The sequence below is a fragment of the Crocodylus siamensis genome, chromosome 15, assembly GCF_052110815.1.
Source record: "Crocodylus siamensis isolate JL-2025a chromosome 15, ASM5211081v1, whole genome shotgun sequence".
Classification (NCBI taxonomy): domain Eukaryota; kingdom Metazoa; phylum Chordata; order Crocodylia; family Crocodylidae; genus Crocodylus; species Crocodylus siamensis.
The window spans coordinates 20,685,729-20,696,073 of NC_143409.1; positions in this window are offsets into that span (position 1 = coordinate 20,685,729).

A 10,345-nucleotide genomic window follows, 5' to 3' on the forward strand; every position below is an offset into this window, starting at 1 on the left:
ACTCTGATAAAGTTTCAGTGCTTGTTGTTATGGCAACACCCTCTATCCCATTAGGTTAAGTTGTGCTCTCCCAGTGGTGGCTGCCATTGCTGTGTGTTGAAGTCTGCATCAGAAATTTCATTCTAATGCCCTCATTTTTACTACTGCCTTCGGAGATGAATTTTTCCATGCTTGGTTTCAAAGAAATCCTGTTCATTTTAGTCGTACAGATAGTCCCACAGAAATCTGCAACAGGAAGTGGAAGATCAAATCCTTGTGTTGCAACTCACTGGGACAGGGACAGTTCCTGCCCCTCCCGCACAGTACTTGGACACTGCTGGCTCCTGATATATTATACAAATATTAGTTGTTCTCTAATGGGCTATTACTTGCATCTGGTAGGGCATAAATCATACAAGACGGTGTCTGGCACATAGGCCTAATTTATATCTTTTCAAGCAGTTCTTGAAATCTTACAAGCAAACTATAATCTCTGGCCTTATAGCAGTTGTGAGTGATATACCTCTTAGCTGACCATTTGGGCACTAGCACATCCAGTAGAAGTTACTGTGAGTAAGGCACCTCACTCTCTTGAGATTAAAAAATAAAGGTACTAACTTGAAATAAATTCCATCTCTCTCTATCCCATGCCACGGTATGTCCGCACGTCTAGAGCTTTGGAGATGTGTGTAAAATAACTGTCTGTGACAGGGCAATTATCATCCCAGCTGGTAAAAAAGATAAAATGAAATTTAATAAACAGCCTAATGAAAAGAACCATCGTGGCTTTGAATACTGACAGCCCAAAGCTGTGAATCCAAAAATATCCTTGCTTGGTTATAGCCTAACCCCTGGTGGTGTCTAGATACACCCTGTTTCATAGATTTCATAGACATTAGGGCTGGAAGGGACCTCGGGAGATCATCGAGTCCAGCCCCCTGCCCAAAGGGCAGGAAGTCAGCTGGGGTCATAGGATCCCAGCAAGATAAGCATCCAATTTACTCTTGAAGTGTTCAATGTAGGTGCTTGAACCACCTCCGCTGGCAGACTGTTCCAGACCTTGGGGGCTCGGACAGTAAAGAAATTCTTCCTTATGTCCAGCCTGAAACGGTCTTGCAGGAGTTTGTGACCGTTCGACCTCGTCATCCCTTGGGGTGCTCTGGTGAACAAACGTTCCCCCAGATCCTGGTGGTCACCCCGATAAACTTATAGGTGGCCATCAGATCACCCTGAGCCTGCGCTTTTCCAGGCTAAAGAGTCCCATGGCTCTCAGCCTGTCATCGTAAGATCTGTTTTCCTGACCTCTGATCACACGCGTGGCTCTCCTCTGGACTCTCTCAAGCTTCTCCACATCCTTTTTGAATTGTGGAGCCCAAAACTGGACGCAGTACTCCAGCTGCGGCCTCACCAAGACCGAGTACAGGGGGGAGAATGACGTCCCGGGATTTGCTCGAGAAGCATCTATGGATGCACGCCAGCATTTTGGTCGCTTTACTAGCCGCAGCATCGCATTGCAGGCTCATGTTCATCTTGTGGTCAATGATGACCACCAAGTCTCTTTCTTCTGTGCTATCCAACGTTTGACTAGAAAGTTTCCTGATGTCTCCAATTCTGGTTCTGGGAGCATCCAGAGCTGCCCAAATCTGAATAGCTCTGTGTATGTTTAAGCCTGATCAGGATCCAGAACCTAAGCGGAAGAATGCCCATCCCTGCTGAGGCGCCTGGTCTGGGAGAGGACTTACTTGGAAGGAAAAGGGTAGAGTGCACGTGCTCATTTCCAGTCCCTGCTCTCTGAACTTGATTTTTCATTTTACACTTAACAGTCATTGGATAAAATGCATTAGCAGTCATGGAAGCACTGGCTGGAACCCAGGACTCCCTTCCCAGATGACTGCCTAAGCCCATAGGATACTGAGAGGTGCTTCATCTTGTACATCTGCTTGTCTGGACCTAATGCAATGATTCTCAGCCAGAGTGCTGTGGACCCTGGGGTGCCCTGAGAGCCTTTCACGGTTGCTATGCAAAGTTAGCACTACGATTCACAAGATAAACTCAGAAATTTCAAATAGGAATTCATAGTATTAAAAACATCTTGACCTTGTGTGGTCTTTTTGAGTTCTCTGCAACAGATGAATTGCTCTGTTATTTTGTTGTAGTAAAAAAAATGAATGAAACATAAGACCATTTTTGGGGGGGGTGTCTTGAACCAAATCAGAGGTGCCTGTGTCTTAAAAGGTTGAGGATCACTGGCCTAATGCATCTTGCATTCTGTTTTGCACAGTCGCTCGCCTTCAAGAGGAGAGGGGTACAGGGTGTCAGCAGCCCAGAGTAGCTTGGGCCTGGTGAGTAAGGCACCCTCCTGGCAGTGGAGAGATGTGGGTTTGAATGCCCTCAGGCTGAGGAGGCATTAAGCTTATATCTCCTACTTTGTGGATGACTGCTCTGAGCACTAGGCTGTTTTGTAAAAGGTGGGTATTGGCACCAGTAGACTGAATCCCCTCCTGATGTATTCTTTCAGAAATCCTGGTTTTAGGTGCCTACCCTCTCTGCTGCATTTCCTGTTGGCTAGCTGCCTGCTCATTGTGCAGACAGTTGGATTGGCATTCTGAGGTGCCCGTCCTTTCCTGTGCACTGAATACGGAGCCTAAGCGCCCAACACAGGATTTCTATTCCATGCTGCGGGTCAGGTGCTGGAGAACTTGGGCATTGCAAACTCTCACTTGTAGTTGCTGCAACCCTGTGTTGGCTCAAAACCAAACTGTCTGCTCCAAGAGACAACTATTACCGATTTAACTATATGAACTTCTTGGACCACATTAAGATGTGGGTGTTATGTACATAGATGCAATATACCATTAATTTAAGGAGTTACTCAAACTCTGAGATCACCGGGATAACCATTTAATTAGGTTTTTTTTTCTTTTTGAATTTAAAAAGTTGATTATTATTAAAAAAAAAAATACAAATGGATTTTAATATTCTTCTCCTCCTCCTCTCACACCTTTCATTCCCTGTCAATAATGAAGATCTTTCAGCAGTTTGCTCAGTAAGAAAATGATTCTACACTATTTCCTACAGAGATTTCTGGTGTAGTGGGCTGGCTGTAAAGAAGCAGTAATTCCTTTACATTCTGTAACCATGCCATTTTCTCTATCAGCATGGAGCATTTGACTCATGTGCCCTGGAAAATAACTCCTCACTCCCACTATGTGCTCATGCATTGAGCTGAGATCTAAACCTGACCTGCAGTTCTGAGATGCAAACTCATGATCAAAACTGCTGGATGCAAGAGGTCAGTGATTTGGTGTCTTGAGGCTCAGGGGTGACCAAGGCCACCATTTATGGGATACTGTAGTGAATTCAAAGAAGTGATGATGCTTTTTAATGTCTACTGAAGCTAAAAAAAAATACATCCCAAAATAACAATAATAGAAAACCTTTGTAATAAGGCCCACTCCTGCCTCCATTAACTTTAATAGGAGCCTTACCACTGACTGCAAGGGGAGCAGGATCAGCTTGTTAAGCTTGGTATGTTTTTAGGAGAGAAAATGAATATTTTCTTTATAAAAATTAAGTTGCCTCTGGTTTCCAATTCTGGGATGGATATGTGATCTCCTGGCTGCAATAAGTTTTTTTTTTTTTTTTTTTTTTTAAGGAAAAACAGTGTGTTCTGAATTGCATCCTTTTCTTTTTCTTTGCAGAATGGGCCCAAACAGCAATATTCTCACTGGTTTCAGAATTTCAAAGTTCCCAAAGCTTTTGTGGATTTTGTGGTAGATATTGGGGTAACTGGGATTTGAAACCAGAGCCGTGGTCTCACAAGGTGCTGAGTTACATTCAGTGTCATAGTTTTATACTCCTAAGGTCTCCTCTACACATGCAGGTAAAGACATTGTGGGATCTAATGTGCGATCCACACAATCTCTCCTCTTGCCATGCCACATGTGCAAGGCAGGAGGTGTGGTTGTAGGATTGCATATTAGATCCCATTGCTCCTTATTGCTGGTGTATGAGGAGCCTGATCCTGGGCTCCCCCTGCACCAGCAAGAAGCAGGTGGCTCCTGCAGCTGGGAACCCCCACCGATGACAGGGCTCATAGCCACTGGGGTCCCTCATCCTGAGGCTGGGACATCATAGCAGTGCCCTGCAGCTGCTGGGATCCAGTGCCCACAGCTGTCAGGTACTGCTTGGGCCAAGAGTCCACTCAGATGACAGGTGCTGTTGCAATCTCCTAGCCCCAAGGCTGCATGGGGTGCCCTGTGGCTGAGAGATGGCAGCAGCTGCGATCTCTCAGCTCCGGGGGTGTATTGTGTGCTATGGTGGCTGGGAGATCACAGCAGCTGAGGTAATTACATATAGATATAAAGCGTAGGGGCCTAAAACATTTACAATCCAGGAATGGATAGGTGGATAGTTTTGACTGAGGCCCACCTCTAATGCTGGTTTTCTTCAAAAAGCTTCCAATTCATTATTGTTATTATATTTATTTTTTAATGACTAAGTGGAATTTGCATGTGCACCAAATGATAATTGTCTGCCTGGCTACTCACAAAATGCATCCACCAGCCAGAAACCTCTTCAGAATTTGGCCTGAAGTCGGTACATTTCTGTATATAAAGGTCTCCCGTAGGGAGTGTTTATACTTGTTCTTTGAAATTCTAAAAGGCATTGGGAAGGTGCTACAGGACAATTAATGGCTTACTCAGAATGGAAATCCTGCTTACATTTCTTCTTCAGAGAGGGATTCTGATCAGTATACAGGATTTAAAAAACACCATCACAGAAATGTAGCTCCCAAGCCCATTTCTGACAGTGTCTCACTTAAGCAGAGCAGCACCCTTGGTTGTGGTGAACTCCTGTCATCCAAACTCCTCCATCCTGTGACTTGCTGTCTTGTACATCTGTTGATAAACTGGCCCACAGATCCTGCTAAATATTAAGGAGCGCATCTCAAAATGCGCCGGAGTTTTAGAATGTGGCAGTCCCGCTGACTTTTTCGGTAGACCCTGGGCGAGACTCTGTATGTTACCTTGGGGGAAAAAAGACTCTTAAAGGTTTGATTCCAGATTCAGGTACCTGCCTAAGACCTGTGTCAGTTCCGCATTGACAAAATAGAGCAAAATACTTATAACTAATGATTTATTTTATGTGTTTTTCCCTGGCTTTCAATATCCAGATACTTTGTTTTCTTGACTAACTCATGTAATCACATTCATCTTTTCTGGGAATCTCCAAAGAGCTTGTGAAAAATCCCTCAACTAAACTGTATTTGGTAAAATAATCAAGCTATTTTACATAATAAAATCAATCAACCTGTAGTTGATTTTTCACATTTGTCATCTAATTAGGTGTTTTTAGGATTGATGTAAAAAAGGATTAGTCAGCTGATCATCTAGATGAGCCACCTCTGATTTCTCAAAATAAGTTTGCTTTATCAAGAGTTGTAGACAAGATAGACTTGTAGTTACCCTGTGTTGCTATTCTTGATAAAGGAAACTTGTTTTGAGGATATTAGGAGGCATATGAACAGAGTGTGACTGTGAACAGTGTGTATTAGCCAGCAGAGCTGATCTGCTCTCTGCTCTCCTTGGCTGTTTTGCAGGTATTCGATTCAGGCACCAAACACATTATTTATTTAGTTAGTTAGTTCTTAGTAATGCTGTGCTAACATGTGCTCAAGGGTCAAAGCCCCACTGTGTGTGCACAGCAAAATAACAGTCCCTGCCCAAAAAGTTTCTGTGCATATCAAGTTATCTGCTGAAAGCTGTTTCCCTTTCTATAAACAGAGTGCAGATCCACCACACTTGGATCTTTCAGACAGACCGTTCCTCAGACCCCAGTGGACTTCTCCCAGAATGGATTCTTGTTTCTTCTGCCCTGTTTCCTCCCCCTGAAAGAAGCAGATGGCTGCCTTGGACTTGCTGCTGACCTGAGGACCTTCGTCCACGGATTTTGCCAGCCTTTCCCTGTTCTTAGCACATCCTTAGCACATTTCTGCAAACATTTTTTAAAAAATCCCAAACTTCACCCAGTACCCCCATCTGCTGTGAATCGTTTTCAGAGAATTTGAATACTGTGCTCAAAAGCCTCTATCTTGTGCTGACACCTCCCACTAAAGCCCTTCTACACTGATAAAATATCTGTAACCGAAAGGAAAATGGAGTCAGTTCCGTGTTTCACTTTGTTCAGTTTTGTTCTTACATATTTTCATTACTTATTGTCATGTCCATATACCACATCTTGCTTTCTCCCCTAGTTACTCAGCTTTGTTGATGTTGCTCTTTGCTCATCGAGTAGTTAAGTGCTTTGCCCCCACGATATTATGCCCTCAACACACCCAGGACCGATGCCCCTGACAAGGCAGAGCCGTTATAGAATGACTTGGCCTGCTGCCTATGTCTATCCTGGGAGCCCTAGGAGGGCTATCACGCTTTCTGCTGCATACTCTCCTCTTTCCTGGAGATCTAACACAATTCTGCAAGTCGTCACTTGGAGCCATACTTCTCTTTGCCCTGGAATATTTTTATTTTATTTTTAGTAAACGTTTGTCAGTATTTCTAACATTTTGCCTCCAGCAACGTGGCCTGGACAGAAGCCACACAGCAGTCTGACAACCTGTTAGGCAAGTCTCCCATCAATTAGGCTGCAGCTGTCATTGTATCTATTCTCAGCCTCCTTGTTACATGTTTGCAAATAACATAGGCTGCAGTTTAGCTGTTCTTGTTTTTCTCTTCCATATCCAGTCAAGAGCATTTTGTCTCCAGAGCTCCTCCTGTCTCATTTATTCTTCTTGCTTCCTAATCAACACAGCTTTTATTCTCCTAAGTAGATACGCTTATCAAGGCTACTCATCTGTTCCTTTTATAAATCCATCTTTTTTTTTTTAACCACATGCAACAACAAATACAAAGCTAGATCTTGATATTTTACACTTCATTTCCTGCCATTCCAATACTTTCTCTAATACACATAGACTGGCTCAAAGCTGCTTAGATCCACCATATTGAAATTATATCATCCATGAAAGCTCTCCGTAGAGGCTGCCTTGCTTCTGTTGGTGTTTGGGCTCCAAGGTTTTTGTATATTGCATTAGCAGGTTCATTGCAGCTGGAAAGAGAATCAATGACAATGTGCTACCTGCTAGAATTCCCTTTTTAACCCCCTTCCATTTGCAGTTTCCTGTTCTTTTGTAAACCTCATGAAAATTGCTTTGTAATAGATTTTCTTTTCTTTTTTTTTTTTTTTGCCAGCTGCTCCACTCTGCTTGGTGGTACTTGTTGCTAATATTTCATCCACTAATCTACAGAGTACAGCCCTGTTCATATTAGCTAAATTGAACAATCACACTTGTGCATTTCATTTTCTTGTTTTGCTTCACATATGAAATGGGAAGTCAGGATGGGTATGTTCCAGCAAGATGGAAAATCCCAGGAGATCTCTGCTTTGGCCCAGTTGAAAGATATATTTCTATATTATCCTGTTATCTCTTTCACTGGCCCTGCTCAGCCACTGCACAAAAATGTAGAAAACATTTCTGTTTCCTCTGGCTCCATAGATCCTAACAATGGGTCTGCAGCCAGCTTGCAGCTTTGGAGGCAGAACCAGACCAGTCTATCATGCACAGATTGGAGCAGTCAAGTTGAGATCAGCCCAAGTCCTGTTGGTAAAAGTCCCTGCATTTGGATGTTGGGCAGCTGAGCAGCTTAAATGTCTTTGAGGGGTTTGGAGTATATGCCCTAGAACAGGTTTCAGGCTCACCGTGGAGTGTGCAGTTAAGACCACTCTAAGCTGTAGTAGGCAACCATTGATCCTGTGGATCGTGGTTTATGCCTAAGAGGTCTAGTCAGTACGGCTATGCAAAGCTTCGGTCCCTGATTTGATTTAGCAGAGATTTGGCCTGATTTGGTGGCTGAATCTCTGAATCTGAATCGAATCAGAGGACCCTTTAATCCCTCTGAATCGAATCGGAACTGTCTGAATCGATTTGGAAAGATTTGGCAATGCAGACATAGACACAGCTTTAAATGTTTTTCTACATACCTCTAGGTAGCAGGGACTCATTATCACTGTGATGCTGGGGTGCATTGAGTGTCCCACAGGAGTGTGGGGGCTCCCTAGCACGCTCAACAGCAGACCTGGAAGTGGACCAGAAGCACTTCCAGTCCACTTCCGAGTTTGCTGCCAAGCACGTGGTTCCTCCCACGCTCCTGTGGGACGCTCTATCCACCCTAGCATCACAGCAATCGCAAGCTGTACCTGCTACCTCAAGATGTAGAAAAAACTTTTAAAGCTGTGTCTATGTCTGAATCGCTGGTTCTCTGCTAGTGTGGAGTCCTGTGACCATCACAACAAGACCTTTGACGTGTGCACCTAGGCAAGAGTAAGGGAGGGTGGAGGTTGTCTCAGACCTGCCACCCCCCCTTTAGACCATTGAGACAATCCAAAAGCCAGACCAAGTCCAGATGTTCAGTGTCTCAGTGGTTGTAGCTTCTGCCAGAGAGCAACAGATAAAAATTGTTACTGGCTGCCTAATGTCTCAGCAAGGGTGTATTTCTGTCTGGGCAATGTCTGTTGACCTTTCTCCAAAATGAAATACCTACAAGGCAGTGGGGGACAGTTTTGAGGTGCCCTATGGTCATCTTGCTCTGGAGATTGCAACATTGTGGTACAGGTTTCCCTTTGATTCATGCGGTAGATGCGTTCCCAGGACATGGCGCATAAATTAAATTTGCATAAAGCAAATCCAGTTTACAATGCAACAGATAGGGATGCGTTCCCATGGTGGTGAGGGAGGGAGTGAGGCTGGAGCTAGGGAAGGGGCGGGAAGAGGGGCCTGGCACAGCCCACTGGCTGCAAGCAGGCAGTGTCTGCCACTCCCGGGGCTGCAGCAGTGGCAACACTGGGCTCTTCACAGTGCTTGGGGTGGGTGGCAGCCCCACTCACCCCACTTCTCCCCATTCACCCCATTGTTTTACTTCTCCCCATTCACCACAGCCCTTGCTGCAGCCTTGGGAGTGGCTGACCCCAGCAGCCTGTAGCTGCTGTGCTGCACCATGCCCCGAACCCCCTGGTGTGGCTGCAAGCAGGCAATGCCTGCCACTCTCAGGGCTGCAACAGGGGCAGGCAGCAGCCTGCAGCAGGATGAGAGCAGCTCTTGCTGGTACTTGGTGGTGGTGCTGGGAGGGCAGGTTTTGGGGGAGCTACAGTGAATTTTGGGGTGGCAGCAGTCCCCCTCCCATGGCCATGGCCTACCCTGAGTGCGAGGAAGAGGTGGGTTCCACCACCAGCCCCTGCTGCAGGCTGCTGCCCCCGCCTCCCCCCGCTGCAGCCCTGTGAGTGGCATGCCGCCTGCTTACAGCTGCTGGGCTACGCTGTGGCAGGGGTTTCGGGGCAAGGTACCCCATGGGAAGCAGAGCCCTGGGGGGGTTGGGGCATGGCGCAGCCCAGTGGCTGCAAGCTGCTGGCACTGGCTACTCCCAGAGTAGCTGCAGCAGTGGCTGTGGTGAGTGGGGCCCCAGCCTCATGGCTCTTTCTTTTCCCCTTCCCTCCCCTCCCCTCCCCTCCCTTCACAAACTCACAGACTTACCTGCTTGGGGTAGGGGGGGCACGCCTGTGCCAATCTCATAACAGTGAACTTACTTCACATATAACAAATTTCAGGTATAAAAAGGGTCATCACATAAAAGTGAATTCGCATGAATTGAAGCCACATACATCAAGGGAAACCTGTATTTTATAGGAGCACCCCAGCATGAGTAGTCCCACCATGTTGCCATCAGGCCCTCCCATCGGATGCAGTTTATGGTCATACCTAGGACCAAGAACTCTAACCTGTAAAAACTGATTAAATGCTGGGCTGGGGCTCACATGGGTTGGGAGTAAGCAGAAGGGGTTGTTTCTTAGCAGTGGTTCCAGGCTCAGAAGGAGGCTGTATGCAATGTGCCCTGTGTGTGTCTGGGCCGTGTTACATGTTACATGCTGCATGTGTTAAATGCACTTCAATCGCAAGTGACCATTCAAGCAGTGAGGCACATGTTACATGTGCTCGTGCTGTAGTTACAGCTTCAAATAACACGTATTCAACTACCATCAGACTGCTTTTACCAGCCATGGCATCAGCCAGGGACCCCTATGCTGTAGCAAGCCCCTAGGTGGGACAAACAATGCCACATGGCAGGAGAAAGGATCATGGATCTTTCACTTGTCAGTTTTCATCAGCATCAGGTTGAAATCCAGGTGCCTGCAGCCCTGGAGGGTCCTAGGGCTAGGACCTACAATCAGTTGATTGTGGGTCCCAGCCCTGGCACCACACCAGAGCTGGTTCAAAACACTAGTGTAGTGTGAGAGCTGGGACTAGCAATCAGTG